This window comes from Bos grunniens, chromosome 23, assembly GCF_055505025.1.
Source record: "Bos grunniens cultivar Pamir isolate PY7600 chromosome 23, Bosgru_T2T1.0, whole genome shotgun sequence".
Lineage (NCBI taxonomy): Eukaryota > Metazoa > Chordata > Mammalia > Artiodactyla > Bovidae > Bos > Bos grunniens.
Window position 1 is genome coordinate 39,508,396 of NC_141187.1, and position 17,018 is coordinate 39,525,413.

The following is a 17,018-nucleotide window of genomic DNA, read 5'->3' on the forward strand; positions in this document are numbered from 1 at the left end:
TCCAGTTATAAAAGAAATAAGTTATGGAGATATCATATACAGCATGGTGACTACAATTAAATGCACCATATTGTGTGTCTGAAAGTTGCTAAGACTGTAGACTCCCAAAGTTCTCACGGCAAGAATAAAAATTTCTAACTACACGTGATGATGTTAACTTCCTGTAATCATTTTGTAACATTGAATCACTATGTTGTACATCTGAAACTAATATATTACATGTCAATTATATGTTAATTAAAAGATAAAGAAGGTATACAATGGAAAGAGCAAATGAATTTCCAGCTTCTGACATAAAGAAATAGATTACAGAGCAGGAGAGTAAACAGCTTATTGTTCTCAGCTTTCTAGGTAACTTGACTCTTTCCCTCCCATATATCAAGGGGTCTGGCCATCCCAAGACTGAAACTTGTAAGCAAAAGGAGGATGCTGCAGGGAAAGTAGAAGGAAGACAATTTTCTCCAGCCCTGGATGATGGTGGGAAGGAAACTTAAGGGAGATAAAAGGAGGCAATTAAGACTCTGACCACTCTGTCCTGATGTCCGTGGATCAGGGCCCTGGGATGGAGAGATGTGTTTTATAAGCACGGATAAAAGGCAGAAACAGGTCCTTGTCCTGACTCCTGGTTCAGGGCTCTGGGAAGGGAATCTCCTCTCAGTTAGCCCTGACCCAGCCAGGATACATCTGCAGCATCACAAAAGTGGGTACAGTCAGACCAAGGGAGGTCTGAAGTTTGCTTCCTGATCTCCGAGTTTCCACATGGGATGGACACTGGATGGAGCTCCAGTGGGCCTGCTTTGGGAGTTTCCCCAGGAAGGGCCCAATGACTCAGCTGCAGAGGCTAGGGTGGGACATCAGGCCTGCAGACTGGATGGAGATCTCGGCGGAGACCTGGGGTCTGAGGCCCATGAAATTTTAGGTAAATCCAATTTGGGCAGGAAGGAGCTCTGGTTCTGGGATAGCTGAGAAAGAGATCAGCAGCCTGTGAAGCTGGCTCAAGATCTGGCAGGAAAAGGGGATAGGGCCCCATTCTCAGAAGATCTGACTCTTCCCTGTACCATCACACACAGTCCTCAGATCACACACCTGGGTATCACCTGGGGAAGAGAAGTGGGCAAAGGAAGTTTACTTAGTAAGGATTCTCCAGAGAAGCAGAACCGATAAGAGATATTTTTACACCCATCCATCCTCCCACCCACCCACCCACCCATGGAATTTGCTCCCATGATTATGGAGGCTGAGAAGCCCCAAGGTCTACAGCTGGCAAACTGAAGACCCAGGAGAGACCATGGTATAATTATAGTCTGAAAGCAGATGCAGACTGATGCTCTGCTCAAAGACAGCAGAGAGAGAGAGAGTGAATTTTCTGTTCTTCAGCCTTTATGTTCTTGTCGGGCCTTCATCAGATTGGATGAAGCCCACCCACTGGGGAGGGCAACCTACTTTGCTCAGTCTACCGTGTAAGATGTTAACCTCATCTAGAAACACCCTCACAGACACACCCACAATAACATTTGGCCAAATATCTGGGCCCCTGTGGCCCCATCAAGTTGACGCATGAAATTATCACAGGGAGCCTTCTAGAAACAGAAGTTTATCTAAAAGAGTATGAGCTGAAAGGACTGTTTACATGATCAGACTGGACTAAATTTAACTAAGATTAGAGACAATGATTTTTTTTCTTTTTATCCCACTAGCTACTAAATGGGAGATTATGAGGAGGAATAGATGAGCTCCAAGGGAAAATAAAAATCACATTTTCTCTGCATATTCAGCCACAGATAATGATATACTATGTCAGATCACACTGTTTTACTATTGTGTAATCTGTTTCTTTTGTACATACATACATCCTGGACAGCTTTCTGGATTAATAAATCTGGATCTCCCTAAAAGTCATGTTTAATATTTGCTGAAGGCAAGGGCACCCCACTCCAGTACTCTTGCCTGGAAAATCCCATGGACGGAGAAGCCTGGTAGGCTACAGTCCATGGGGTCGCTAAGAGTCGGACACGACTGAGCGACTTCACTTTCACTTTTCACTTTCATGCATTGGAGAAGGAAATGGCAATCCACTCCAGTGTTCTTGCCTGGAGAATCCCAGGGACAGGGGAGCCTGGTAGGCTACCATCTATGGGGTCACACAGAGTCGGACACGACTGAAGTGACTTAGCGTAGCGTAGTGTAGTATTTTATTGTCTAAAAAAAGATCACAATCGAAATACTCAGACTCCTGTTGATGGCTGTTTAGGTTGTTTCTAATTTTCACTCTTATAATAAATGCTGCGATAAACAAGGAGAGTTTAAATGTACAGTTCACCCCCCTCCCCACCAGAGAAAAATAATTCATATTTATTCTTTTTACATCGGGGTATGGGAAGAAAAAAAGGAGAATAGGAGTTTGACAAGGAGCCCGTGGATGGCCGGGGGATGCCCAGGGATGGGCCCTGTGTGGGCCCAGTTGCTTGTCCCTTCCCAATCGTGACCACACGGGAGAGATAACGGACCGCAGGGTGGTAATGGCTCCTGCCATGCTCACAGTCTCCACCCTGTGCTTGCCATAGCAGACTCACAGGGCTCTCCCGGGACCAGGAGAGGGGCAGAGGGTACAGCAGGGTAGGAAGGAGCCTTCCTGCCGAGATAATGAACCAGCGGAGGCAGGAGAAGCCGGACCACCTGAAGGCTGGCCAGCAGCTCTATCTGCGCGGTCCAGAGCGCGGGCTGCTGTGGGCCAGCTCTGTTTATCAGGAGCCGCTTGCTCCCGATTGCAGGCTACTGCACAGCTTCAATTAGACTTTTTGACTGATGGCCAGTTTAATGAGCCTATTTACAGAGGGTCATTCAACATGGCAATTACACCTATAAATCTATTTGCAGCAGGACTCGAATAACCTTCTGCACACAGCCCTGTATAAAACTGCTGTCTGATTAATTAACATTAATTTCCCCGCCGTATGGAAGCAGCTGCAGTTGGCGTGAATGCTTCCAGCTCCTCTCTGCAGGCCCTGGGCGAATGGCAGGGGTTCTCTGGGTTGCAGGGGGGAGCACGTCACGGGGCTGGGAGGGTGGGCGAGGACCCAAGAAGTAGTTGCTATTCCAAAGAAGCGCTTCGTGTTTCTTCCGTCCCTCTGTTCTTTCTCTGGTCCCGTTTGATTGATGTTTCAGGGCAGTGTCATATATAGGGGCCAAAATTCAATTAATTGGATATGAAATATTTATAACCCTGCTGTATGTGTCTATCAGAGAAGAGCCCTTTAATAGATCTTCTCATTAGTATGAGCTGGTGACTCATTTCTCTGCTTTCACAGTCATTCGGAATTAAAATCCAATTAATCTAATATCCCTGTGAATGTTATTAAATTATTGGAAAAACTGCACTGAGGAGATAGGGTGAGGGGAACAAGCCAGCCTCATGCGTACTCATTTCCTCTCTGCAAAGCACACAATGTTCGGTGGGAGGTGGTTACCAGCTTCCCCCCCTCCTCCTGTGGGCTCTTCTAGCTTCGGGTTATGTCCACACTTGGCAAATAAAGCACAGGACTTTGAATCAGGGGCTCTCAGCTGCCAGTGCTGATACTGCCAAAGCTCACAACACAACCATCACCACCAAACCCAGAAAGCTGGACGCTGAAACCGCCAAAGCATTTGCCAGACTGTAATGAAGTGAAAAGGTAAGATGGGCACTGCCTTAAAGCAGCTCTCAATGAACTTCATAAGGCAGAGGCAGTATTAAGAACGAAGGCTGAATGGGAAGCTCCAAGGCTCCAGTGAATTTCTAGAATGTTGTGGTTTATGAATTCTCAATCTGGGTGCCCTATTTACAAAAAAAAGTCAGCACATGAGACCATCTGTACCATTTTTCTAGATTTTACATATGTGTGTTAGTATACAGTATTTCTTTCTGACTTGCTTCTCTCTGTAGGACACTCCTTAGGTCCACTCATGCCTCTACAAATGACCCAATTTCATTTCTTTTTATTTTAGATGATCTTATTTGCAAAGCAGAAAGAGACACAGACAGAGAGAACAAATATATGGATACCAAGGGGGAAAGTGGGGGTGGGGTGAGAGGAACTGGGAGATTGGGATCAACACATATATGCTATTGATACTGTGTATAAGATGGATAACTACTGAGAACACACTATATATCACAGGAAACTCTAATGCCCTGTGGTGACCTAAAAGGGAAGGAGGTTCAAAAGAAAGGGGATACAGGTGTATGCGTGGCTGATTCATTTAGCTGTAAAGCAGAAACACAGCATTGTAAAGCAACTATATTCCAATAAAAATTAATTTTAAAAAGTCAGCAATAATGGTCTAGGATTTCATAGGAATGATGAGAAGAACAAAACGACAAAGGCTCCTGCCTGCATTTGGAAAGACAGGGACTGTTGCGGTAATTAATTTTCATACCACAGGGTGTTCATTTGTCCAGCGGTCTATGGAGACACTTAAAATATTTGCATTTGTGGGACAGGGGAGAGGAAAAAGACGTTGCAAGAATGGTGAGCAATGATGTGAAATTTTGCCGATTGACTGAAATGATAAAATCCTGATGCAGTATCTGGAAATCTCCAGTTCCAGACTTCAGTTATAGCTAAATGATGTAATGAAATAATAGTGACATAATGATTCTAGATACTGGTGACAAAGGCTCTCAAATTCCTCTCTCCTCCTCAAACCTAACACTGAGATTCAGCAAACACTGACTGAGTCTCTACTGCACGTCAGGTATTACAGTGCTCGGTATTACTTGTTCAGTTGCTAAGTTGTGTCCGACTCTTTGCGACCCTTCAGACTGTAGCCCATCAGGCTCCTCTGTCCATGGGATTTCCAAGGCAAGAAAACTGGAGTGGGTTGCCACTTCCTTCTCCAGGGGATTCTCCTGACCCTGGGATTGAACCCACATCTCCAGCATTGGCAGGCAGATTCTTTACCACTGAGCCACCAGGGAAGCCCACAGGTCTTACTTACTATACATTTTTATCACCTGAAATGCTCCCCAAAGGATGCAGTGGTGAGAAAGACTTGTCCCCTGACTCTGAGAGGCTTCTAGATATGAAGACAGATCATTAAAAATATGATGGGTTGAAAGACTTTGCTACAGGTGCACAGTAGGGAGACCTGGAAGCCAGGGAGAGCTTCCTGGAAGAGGTGAGTGATGGAGATGTATTCCTGCATTGGCTTAGGCTATTGTGAGTTACGACATCTTCCCCCTCTTTCTTCCTCACCTTCCATCCTTTTCAAGTACTGTCTTTTTAAGGATGCCTTCCTTACTAATGCAGTCCTGTACTGGACCTGTCCATCACTCATCTTTGTCACTCATTCGGCCACTCAGTCAGAGATTGCATCTACTGTTAATGGGTTTCTGTGTACTCACTGCCCCTACATTATAAATTGTTTGAGGGACAGGACTGTTTCTTATATTGTGCATTGCCTCTCATCAAGAGTAAGCACTCTACTAAGAACATAGGTGACACTCAAAATTCATTGAACAAAAGGTTACCCAGCATTTGGTTTCTGTAGTAAGGATTTCCCCAAATTTAATGCACATGGAACTCTGCTCAGTGTTATGTGGCAGCCTGGATGGGAGGGGAGTTTGGGGGAGCATGGATACATGTATATGTATGGCTGAGTCCCTTTGCTGTCCACCTGAAATTATCACAACGTTGTTAATTGGCTATACCCCAATACAAACAAAAGTATAGAAGTATAAGCATCCCAACCCCTCTTAGAATAAATGTGAATTAAGTCTCAATATCTTTAAATGAAAGTGCACACACACACACATACAAGCTTATCAAAGCAAGGCATAAATCAAACCAATGCTTTAGCAAGCAGCTTCCCACAAAGTTTATCCCAATGACCAAGAAGTGACACATTTCCAGTGGGTTCTGCTAGGTGGGAAAGGTCAGCCTGTTGCTAAACCTGCTTTATAGAAAGGATTTTGATAAACTGCTTATACCAAAATTTAATAACCTACAATGGACCTTATAACAAGGAGGCAGTGAGTCCTAGACGCCCTGAGAATCTGGTTAAATCGGTCATCTGCAAAAGTTATGGCACAAAAAGCTTCAGCAAGCGTCTACAACCAGTGTCAGAAGGCAGCAGCCCTGAAGTCAGTAAGCACCTCCTCCCAGAAACAGCCAGCATTTGTGAAGCAGAGACTTAGCTCATTCCAGCCACGTCCTTCAGACTCCAACATTATTCACTACCAGCTGAGTTAAATCTATTTCAAGCATACTAACGGTAGGCTTGGTTTTTTGTTTCTTAAAGGAATTTAGTAGTTGCTATGTCACATCAGATTAACAAAGTCTGCAGGTTTTATGGTTTATCTCAAACATCCTTGCCAATAATAGAGAACTGTATAGTAATACAAAGAAAACAAAGGAGTAGGCATGAGACAGAGAGATGTGGTGATGTACATAAGCATGCTGAATGTTCAACTCATTTCAGGTTTGAAAGTCAAAAAGTCTGGTTAAAAACACAAAACCAAACCTCTTCCTGCTGTAGTCATGATCACCACCAAATGACGACAAAGCCATTTGACAAACGTCCGTTTCCACCACTAACCTGTTTCTGGAATGAAGCAAGATGTCGCCTCTGCTTTAAGCTATTTATCAGAATAATTCCAAGATAATATCAGCATCTTTTTGAGAAAAATGAATGTCATATATTAACTCTATGTGGAATCTATAAAAGATGGTACTGATGAACGTCTTTGCAGGGCAGCAAGGGAGATGCAGGCATAGAGAACAGGCTTGTGGGTATCGGTGGGGAAGGGAGAGGGTGGGACGGATGGAGAGAGTAGCGGGGAAACATATACAGTACCATATGCAAAATGGATAGCTGGTGGGAACTGGCTGTAAGACTCAGGGAACTCAAACCATGACTCTGTAACAGCCTAGAGGGGTGGGATGGGGTGGGAGGTGGGAGGAAGGTTCCAGAGGGAGGGGACATAAGTATACTTATGGCTGGTTCATGTTGATGTATGGCAGAAACCAACAGAATATTGTAATGCAATTATCCTTCACTTAAAAATAAAGTTATCAGTATCTTTTAGGCATTTCTAAAAAGTAAAAACATTTGGAAGCCTATCCACACATGGAAAAAAAAGATACTGTTGATCTCTTGTCAATTTTGAGTGACATGATAAAGGCTGAATATGTGAGTGATGGTGTCTATGTCAAAGAAAAATTATAAGCAATAGTATATATAATGAAGAAAAGTTTTCTCTCTCAAGTGTTTATTAACTCCATAGCCAACAGGATCATCATTGCCAAGCACCTCCTTTCTCTTAGTGATTCATCTGTTGACAGGAGTAGTTGCCTTAGTTACTGAAGTTTTATGTGGTTTAACTGTGTTTTACTGTATGTGTGCTATTTTATGGAGGGTATTGGAACAAAAGGACCTCTTCCACGTAGGGAAAGATCTAAAAGGAGCGCCTTCACATAAAAAGGAGGTCGGCAATTTGGTGGCACATACTTGAGACTACAGGGATCAGGGGCTTCCCCAGTACCCTGGAAAAGTCAGCATGACACCATCTGAGAGTAATAACAGCTTTATCACATGTAAAAACAAACGCCATCTTTATATCTAACAAGCGGGGCTCTATTTAGTGGGAAAGAATCAGGCAGGTGAAATTTCTAAGTCTAAACACACTGAATTGGGTGCCTGGTCTTCAGGGCAAATGCTTATTGAAGTCAAGCACTGATTCAGTTAATTTGATAAATGTGGCTTTGTTCTAATCACAGTTAACTAGAAAGAAATTTAATAAAATCTTATCCAGGCATATATTTCCATGACTTCAATGCTTGTCTAACTAATGCCTTCACCTTTCCTTCCTTGTGGACATCATCGAGAACCACATTCAAGCCCCCAAAGACTTTGGGGGTACACTGGTGAGTGGGCTTTATCAGGGAAGAGAGCAGAATGGGGCCTCACTTTTCCATGTCTTTGCTCAGGCAGGGTGTGGGACGGCAGTGTCTCCTCTCCCCTCTCCCACAACGTGGCAGCCTCCTGTCCACTGAGAACAGTTGGTTCCACTCTGGACTGGAAACTTGACGATTTGTTACCTTAATGCCCTGAGACCAGTCCCTCTTCATTCAGAGGCATTGCTGCGGAGAGTTTCTCAAACATCTGTGACTAATACACATTAAGAACCTCCTGTTTCCATGCCCATCCAAGAAAAAAAAAAAAACCTGGTATGACCTTAAATACCACTTTCTAAAACTCCTTTATATATGACAAAAATGTTAAGGAGAAAAGATATTAATATTTCAAGAAAACAACTATTTAATGTAATTTTAATCAATTCACTAATAACTGTCATGCCCAACATGGTGGAAAAGGCAATCAGGCTAAGCTTGTTTAGGCAAGCAAAAGGCAAGCAGCTTCCAAGTAACATCCCGGAGGCTGGCATGCTGGACCACCTTCAGACCCGCCCTTGAGGAGTGTCCCCAGGATGATTTACCTGAGAAAATGTTTTTCTACTTGCTGGGACTTCTGGTTGGTCTTGCTGAGGCCAGCCGGAGAGGGCTGCCTTTCTCCCAGCTTCAGAATCCTTTAGCTCGTACGTTTTTCCTCTTTCGTCAACTCAGCCCCTTCTCACCTTCTTCTATGGATAACCTGGAGCCTTTCTGGGTATGTCTTGCCCCCCAGCTCCCCAAAACTGCCTTGGAAATGATCTGGCTGGCCTTTCCTTTTTTTTTTTTAAAACCCTACTCTTCTGGTTAACATCCCCGGCCCCTGGTGAGAAGGTGACTTCCTTTCTGTTCCCCACCCCACGCCCCACCTTACACCTACTGATGAGGTGCTGCGCAGAAAGTGGGCAGGACTTCTCTATGGCTTAACCACACTGCAGAGTTAGCCTGTGATTTCAAAACGTCTCTGGTGCTCTGCTTTTTATGCTGCTTATGAGCCTTAATTGACATTATCATGGAGCCTTAGACAAGATTACTTTTGTGGTTCATTTTTTATAATAATAAAAAAGAAACTTAGAGAACAAGTATATAATGTCACTTATATGTGGAATCTAAAACAAATGATAAAAATGAACTTATTTACAAAGCAGAAAGAGACTCACAGACACAGGACAAAATTTATGATTACCAAAGGGTAAAGGAGGTAGGGGAGGGATAAATTTGGAGTTTGGGATTAGCAGATACAAACTACTGCCTATTAATAGATGAGCAACAGATCCTACTGTACAGCACAGGGAACTGTATTCAATATCTATAATAAAACATAATGGAAAAGAATCTGAAAAAGTAAATGTAGATCTAAATCACCTTGTTGTACACCAGAAACTAACATTGTAAATCAATAAAAATTTAAAAAAGAAACACCATTATTAATACAACAAACAAATGTGTAGTGTATAAAAATCAGGATATTAAACTTGTTTTCTTTATAACTTGCTCTTTCACATAGAAATGTACATATATTTTCCCCCATGTTATCAGATATATTAGCCATCTGTTGCTGTCATAAATTAGCCCCAAACTTAGCAGCTTCAGACAACAAGCATTTGGTATTGCAGTTTCTGAGGGTCAGAAAAACCCTTCACAGGGGGTTCTGGTTCATGGTTTTTCATGAGGTTGCAGTCAAGACGTTAACCAGGGCTACAGTTGTTTGAGAGCTGAAGCATTTCCTCCCAAGCTCGCTCACAAGGCCTCAGATTGTTGTGACGTGGGGATCTTCGTGGGATTGCTTTAAGGCGTGGCAGCTGGCTTACCCTAGGGTAGTGATCTGAGAAGCAAAGCTGCAATGTCTTGTATAACCTAACCTCACAAATTACATACTGTTGCTTTGTCACATTCCACTGATTACACAGACCCATTCTGGCAGTGCGTCAAGCGATTACCCCAAAGTATGAATCCCGGGAGGTGGGACCTCCCACCCTGAAGTCTAGCTACCACTGTGTGCGTATTTCATCTGTAACAACTCTGGCTCAAAGGTCTCCCCGCACCCTCGGCCTTCCTTAGTCCACACAGAACACAGGGCTGCACGAGCTCCTGCCATCACAGCCTCTCCTCTTCTTCCCCCTTCACCGTCCAACCTTCAGTTATGAGTTTGCAGAATGGCTTGTACTTTCATCCTTAGGCTTTTGTGAATCCTGCATCCACATCCCCCTCTTTCCCTGCCTAGTTTCCATCTGGATATCAGCTCCTCTTAAAAGCCTCTCCTAACCCCCCTGTTTGGATTAAGCACCCTCTTTAGTGTTCTCCCAGCACCCCTTTCTTCCTCTGCTGAATACTTTCACAAACTAATAATTATGTGTTGATATCCCCATCTGCTTTCAGGCAGCTTCATCAACAGGGGGTCTGATGTCTTACTATGGACTTTGGATGGTGCCAGTTCATACTACGTGGTCCTCAACTTGTGCTGAATGAATAAATGAGCACACTGCGAATGAGCCTCAGGGAGCTGTGGTCCATGAGAGCTCGACTAAGACTCTCTTCTCCACCATCCTCCCCGCCACTGTAACTGTTGCTGATCCCCCAAGCTGGCTTCAGCGATCTGTTTAGAGCTCCACTGTGTGAGCTCTTCCAGATCCAGAGAGCACCAGCCAGCACTGCAATCGAGCTTTGTTTTCATTATGCAGGCTTCCTGGGAAGTTTCAAATTAATTTTCATCCTCTTCTCACTTTTAAGGCCTCTAAAAAGGGCTGTGTTCCTGCCTTCTTGGTGAACCAGGGCCCCTCCTGTTCCCTAGGACAGTGCTCAGCCTGGTGGGGTCTGCATGGCCACACGTCCCTGGGCCTCCCCCACACGAGGTTGGCGGCTTCCAGACCGCTCTTCACTCGGGCCCTGGAAAAGCCAACCCTGCTCATGGTAGCCGGGCCAGCACCCACCTGGATCTGATGGAAACTGAGCATTTTGTTTTTAAATTCACCCCACAACATGCACTATTTTATTGTTTGTTTTTACCCCCTGTTAAAAGTAGACAAGATGAAAACAATGACTTCACTGAGCTTTAAACTTGAAAAACCACCACCTCCAGGCAGCCTACCATCTTTGCTCTGAAGTGGACTACGGTACTGAGTAATATGTACACAGCTATTAATGTCTTTTTTTCTGCTTGATGTAGATTTCCATTTCTTGCCAAAAAATCACTCAAGTTATCCACAGACCCACTCAGGAAAATAAACATGGAGAAATGACAGCTACTCACCAACTATTGGTCTGGGCTTGGTGTAGTCTTCAAATCCTTGGTCTCACTGGAACTTCTTACTGTCCTCTGCGGTAGATCCTAACACCCCCATTTTGCAGCAGTTCAGGGGGTTGACATAGGGTTCCCATGGTCACGGAGCTCCCATGTGATGGCACTGGGATCTGGTCTTTTTTTTTTTTTTCCGATTCTAGAGCTCACTCTCTCATCACCACCCTCCCCCCAACCCCAGTCCTCTGCACCCCTTCCTCAGCTTTCCAGCTATCAACCTGTAGGAATTGCCTAAAGACTTTTTTTTTCCACCCAGGCAGACAAGTTTAGCAATTTGAGAAATTCTGGCAAGTGAATTCGGGAGAATATGGTACCCATTAGCTGCTGGGCATTCAAAGGGAGAAGTGAGAAACACAGGCTGCCCGAGCCTTGGAAGCCGCGCCCTGGGAAGGGCGTTTCTGGGGTACGGAGACAGCAGCCAGAGAGAGGAGGCCCGAGGTAGAGAATCCTCCCCGCTCCCCTGCGGGGTTCATTCTCCCCCTCCATCCATTCGGACGCTGTCTCTGTAATATTTTCCCCAACATTTCCAGCATCCAGAGACTAGTGGGTGGTAGGGAGGGCTGGATCTCACACCGGCTGATGCTGCTCACATTATAAACTGCGGGGTGCCTCAGTTTCCCCAAACAGCAGGCTTTTTGAAGAATCGGGGAGCGAGCTGGTGGTCCCTCCAGGTACCCATTGCCAGGTTCCCACCATCAGCTGCTCACATAAGAGTCCTAGATTAATCTCAGGCTTGGGCCTCCCGTGTGGCAGCTGAGCCATCAGGCTGGCTGTGAAACGCCTTATTTTATTTTCTGCCTAACATCAGGCCGCAAATGAAAATACCTTTTCAACCCCAGTATTATTACCCCTATGGATGGCACCTTTAATGCGCGCTATTCATTGTTATAATGGCCGCACCTGTGTAGAACGCGCACATTGGAACCACAGCAGCTGTGGACCGTAATTGCTAAACATTATTTTCTGTTTCTCCCTGAAAGCTTTTGTGCGTGCGTGCATGTGTGTGTGTGTGCGTGTCTGTGTCCGGGTGCGTGTGTGTGTGTTTTTAATCTGTAACGACTCTGGTCCAAAGATTCCACCCTCCTCCTTTTTGAAAACATAAAGTGAAGTGTAAATACATTTATTTCTAAATGCATGTTTTCAGAGAAAGTCAGATGGAACCCCCTCCATCACCCCCCGCTACATACACACATACTTAGTAATGAGACTTCAGAGAGCGACTCCGGCGCGTGTGGTCTGCGGCGAGGTCCCCACGCTCCCCGCCGCGGCGAGCATGGTCTTTATTGCGCCTTGGCACACGGGCCCTGCCATGATGAATGCATTTGTTCCCTGATACTCAGCCCCTGGGTGTCTGCAGGACAGTGAATCAATTTAGCGCCTGCAGGCCCAGATTATCACCCGCACCAAAGACATTTCTGCACCAGGAACTTCCCAATTCAAAACAGGATTTCTAAGAACACCATCCCACCCCCCGTTCGTTCCCTTTGTGCTTTTCCGAGCAGTCACTCGAGGCCCCCGCTAGAGCTGCCGCCACTGAAAGGCTGCAAGTCGCCCTTTGAGACAATGCTTTTAAAGTCAGCAGTGCAGCTAGCAATTTGAGATTTACACGAGGCAGGCGTCGGGCCGCCTCTCTGTGCCTGTCTTAGCACCCCCAGGGGGCCTGTCATGACACACACCCTGACCATTGGCCTTACAGGTGATATCTACTGTAGTTATCTCAGGCAGGGTCTGGTAGGCGACAAACAGAAGTGCATGCCTGGGGGTCTCAGCAATTCACCTTCTCTCCTCCCCTTGCACTTACCTCCTTCACGAAGAGGACCCTGCTGTTGCCTCCGGCCAGAAGGTGAGCGCAGAAGAGACATGCTTGCACAGGACTGCCGCACAGGGGTGAGGTGACCGGGCTCCTGGCCGCCTTCCCGGAGCTTTAGGGAAGAGAGGACCAGGAGACACTCTGCCAGCCGTCTGCGGGACGCACTCAGGGAGTGAGAGCCGGTCTCCCCACAGGTGTTGCCCTGGGATAAATACGGGGCATCCTTGATTGCAGGTGTGCAGGGTTGTCAATCACCATCAGTCATGGGCTCACAGAAATGAGCAGAGTTTCTCAGAGAAATGGTATCTCGTTTCCCTAACCCCTCTGGCAGTTCTGCACGAAGGCAGATATTGGCCTTACCATAGAAGCCTGCAGTTACAGGGCTTAGACAAGAATGTGGGTCCTTTCTGCTGTGGTCACTCAGCTGAGAAATAAGCTTTCTGGGCTTGCAGGCTTCTTCACATTAGAGACTTCAACAGCAGAAAGATGACTTTCTGCTTTTGGGGTGGTGGCGTGTCCTGGGCAGGCTGCCGGTTCCTTCTTCGATTATGATTTTTCTTTAGAGGAGCAAATACATAGGTGGTCAAATAGAAACACATGTGCATTCAATTGCCTTGTGTATTGACAACACGTTTGCTGGTGAAGTGACTACCGGGAGGGGCACGCTATGAAGGTAAAGCATGGGCATCTTATAACTCGGGTCAGGATATCAGCTTTGGCATTTCATTTTTCTAATGCTCCAAGTATATGACTTTAAAATACTAAAATCTATTGAAAAAATCAAATTCAAGGTTATTTAGCTAAGCAAACCCGAACCCATTTCTTTCTATCTTGTTAAATTGAAGCATAGTTGCTTTACAATGTCATATTAATTTCAGGAGTACAGCCAAGTGATTCAGTTATCCACACATATATATGTCTATTCTTTTTCAGATTCTTTTCTCTTATAGGTTACTATAAAATACCGAACAGAGTTCTCTGTGCTACACAGTAGGTCTTTGTTGGCTATCTGTTATATATATAGTTAGTGTGTCTATGTTAATCCCAAACGCCTAATTTCAACCCATTTTTGAAAGAGAGTATTAATTTTAAAACTAAATAATAAAATAAACAGAGATAAATGAAAACTTGATTGAGACTCTATCCACCTCTCCTCAAGTCCTATAGAAGGTAAGGAGGCTGTGAATGAGATTGAAAAAATCTGGTAAACTTTGTCAACGTGATTGATTATTCCTGTTTTGAAGAATCTGCCTAATTGGTAAAATGGGCTTTCTGATCTCTTATGCATATGATTCGTGCTGGTATAGTGACTTTTTAAAAGTGAATTAGTGTTGTCTAGGCATAGTGACAGAAAAGACACCAGAGCAAAACCCTTCCTGACTAACGCAGGTAGATGAGTTTATAAACAGGTTGGATGGCAAGGCTGTGGCGGCTGTCTATTGTACCTTTTGTCCAGAAGGGGGCAACATTTCCTTAAGAATTTGTAAGAAAACTGGAGCTTCAGACGATGACAATTTATCTCTGGACACGGTGTTTTGTTCTCTTTTCAAAAGCACAGCACAGAACGCGTGGTGCCTCTCACCCATCCTTCCTGATTATTCTCACCAGATTAAAGGCAGGAATATTGTTTCTTTCTCCCATTCTCTCTCCCCCGCTGGAGAACAAATTTGCATTGTCAAGATTTTCAGGCTGAAATGAGTTAATGCTGAAAAGAAATGACATAGCTGACAATTTTAGATGGTTAGTCCTTCTACTCCACCTCACGTCCCAGAGAGGGGATGTCTTTCTGGAGAGAGCGTTCTGTAGGAAGAACCACCTTCACCTACAGCAGGTAAGTCGGACGTCCACTCACAACCATGAGCATCCCTTGCTTTCTGAAAACCCCAGTGAACCCCACAGGAATTCTTTGCAATGATCGCTCTTCTCTTTGCTCCATTTGGCTGCTTGCTTGTCTCTTGATACTTGATCATGCCGAGATTCAGGAGCAAGAAGAAAGATAGTGGACATGCTTGTTTGGGCCAAGGTAGCAAAATCAACCAACGGAGTCGGTTGTCCAGACCCAAACATTCATCCTGCCTGTGGTCCAGTGTCTCACTGGCGAGTCGGGGACTGTTATTCAGGAACTGAAAACATTGCCACGTTCTTCTTCACCCCACCCTACGCCATACTCCCCCATTTCCAGTGTATTTTACTTTGCCGGGGGGAGCATGGCTGTTGTAAACACACACACGTCCATACAAGCAAATGGGTCTGGTCTAAAATGACTTTGAAAATTGTCACTTTCTGTTTCTCACCGGCAGTATCTTTGTGGCATACACTTTGTTTCCCTATTAGAAAAGAAAGCGAGAGTTAAATATTACTTAGCTGTGGAAATTGCTCCAAATTATATAAAAGATTAACATTACAAAATGTATTTGCAGGGATTCTTTGTGTGGTGTAAACTTGTGACCTTGCCTTTCACGTTGGGAAGAGGGACAGTATGTCCTTTCCCAGGAAATACCTGACTAGTCAGTCTTACTGTTTCTCTCTCTCTACACACCCACACCCACACCCCCACCCCCACACACCCCCCCACACACACACAGAGTATCTGGTAGGATGTACAGTATAGGCTCATGCAATCCATAATTCCCCTTGGTCAGAGACTAGGCAGAGGCTTCTAGAATATTCAGGTGGCTTCTCCTGCTCCCCACGCACACACAGACATCTTCACTCTTTCTTCCTGTGGCCACCTGCATGGCTGCCTCCCTTCCACACCTCAGGAGAAGAGTCTTCATCCTGAACAGGCTCCCTCTCCTCCCTCGCCCGCAGGTCTGAGTGCCCCCTTCTCCCTGTGGCCCTCTCTTACCCCGTCTCCAGTGGTTCTATTCCTGCCTCTTCCTGGGTAGCCAAGGAGCGCTCCTCTGACCTGCCCCAGGGTGGGTACGTGTCTGGATGACCTAGACACGGCAGGAGAAGGAGGAGACAAAACGACCTGCTACATGTGCTTGTCAACTTGAAAATTTTGTAAAAGATGTCTAGATTATACGTGAACATGTAACACAGTATAAAACTAATACCACAACAAAATAACATCATTAAAGAATGAACTGTTATGCTCTTGAAATCAAGGATGTCGACTTTTCCCAAAACCCAGAAATTTCCATTTATACATGTAGCTGACTTTGACTTTTCTTGAAGCCAGTGGAACCGAATCTCAAATTGTGGAGCTCCCGCTACACGAGGGAAAGGTGGCCTCTCTATGGTCCTTACTGTCTCGCGAGCCCCTGTCTGCTGGGTGGTGCAGGCAGGGAGAGCAGGGGACTTCTCCTTTTATTTAAGAGTCTCTGAGCTGTTTGATGTTTAGGTTGACCTCTGCCTCTTTGGGTCTCTCAGATTTCCCATCCCTGACTCTGCTCCTCCGCCAGATAGCATGTGCCCTCCTGGAAGTGAGGTCCTCTGTAGCCCAGCTAGCTGTCTTCCAAGACAGAGTGGCTGGCCTTTGCTGCTCCTGGTTTGATGACCAGTGAGTCGTGGCTGGTTGCAGCCAGCTCTGGGCAGGGGGGCTGATGTGCTAGTATCTTCCACAGGTTTGGGCCATTTGGCCCTTTCTTAAGGCCCCCTGAGAGCCTGTGCCGGTCCCCGCTGCATCTTCACACATGCACCAAGTTCTTCTGGAATCCCCATGTACACCCCCGGGCAGGGGGATGTTGGAAGACCTGTCCTGCCCTTTCCACTGATGACACTTCCCTTCCCCCGGGGTGAGGGGGACAGAGCTCCCTGCTACATCCTGGGAACTGACCACTAGCCCAGAGTCAGCTGGATTTCCCACACCTTTCTCATTTCAAGAGATTTCCCACATCCTAAGGATAACGAGTTGGAGAAGGCAATGGCAACCCACTCCAGTACTCTTGCCTGGAAAATCCCATGGGCAGAGGAGCCTGGTAGGCTGTAGTCCATGGGTCATGAAGAGTCGGACATGACTGAGCGGCTTCACTTTCAC

The 17,018-nt window shown here is 45.5% G+C and overlaps 1 long non-coding RNA gene across 4 annotated transcripts; it reads right to left on the minus strand.

Annotated features, from left to right (window-relative positions):
- Positions 1-472: 472 nt before the first annotated feature.
- Positions 473-16,803, minus strand: LOC147347666 (uncharacterized). Of its 4 annotated transcripts, none has more exons than XR_015152432.1 (4): positions 15,885-16,802; positions 13,028-15,363; positions 12,422-12,577; positions 473-1,097 (listed from the first exon to the last, which is right to left on the minus strand). It is a non-coding gene; the product is annotated as an uncharacterized LOC147347666 (long non-coding RNA). The 4 variants fall into 4 exon arrangements; XR_015152433.1 differs by lacking the exon at positions 473-1,097 and having other exon boundaries at positions 8,959-12,577; positions 13,028-13,148; positions 13,397-15,363; positions 15,885-16,803; XR_015152431.1 differs by lacking the exon at positions 473-1,097 and having other exon boundaries at positions 8,959-12,577; positions 13,028-13,238; positions 13,397-15,363; positions 15,885-16,803.
- Positions 16,804-17,018: the final 215 nt, after the last annotated feature.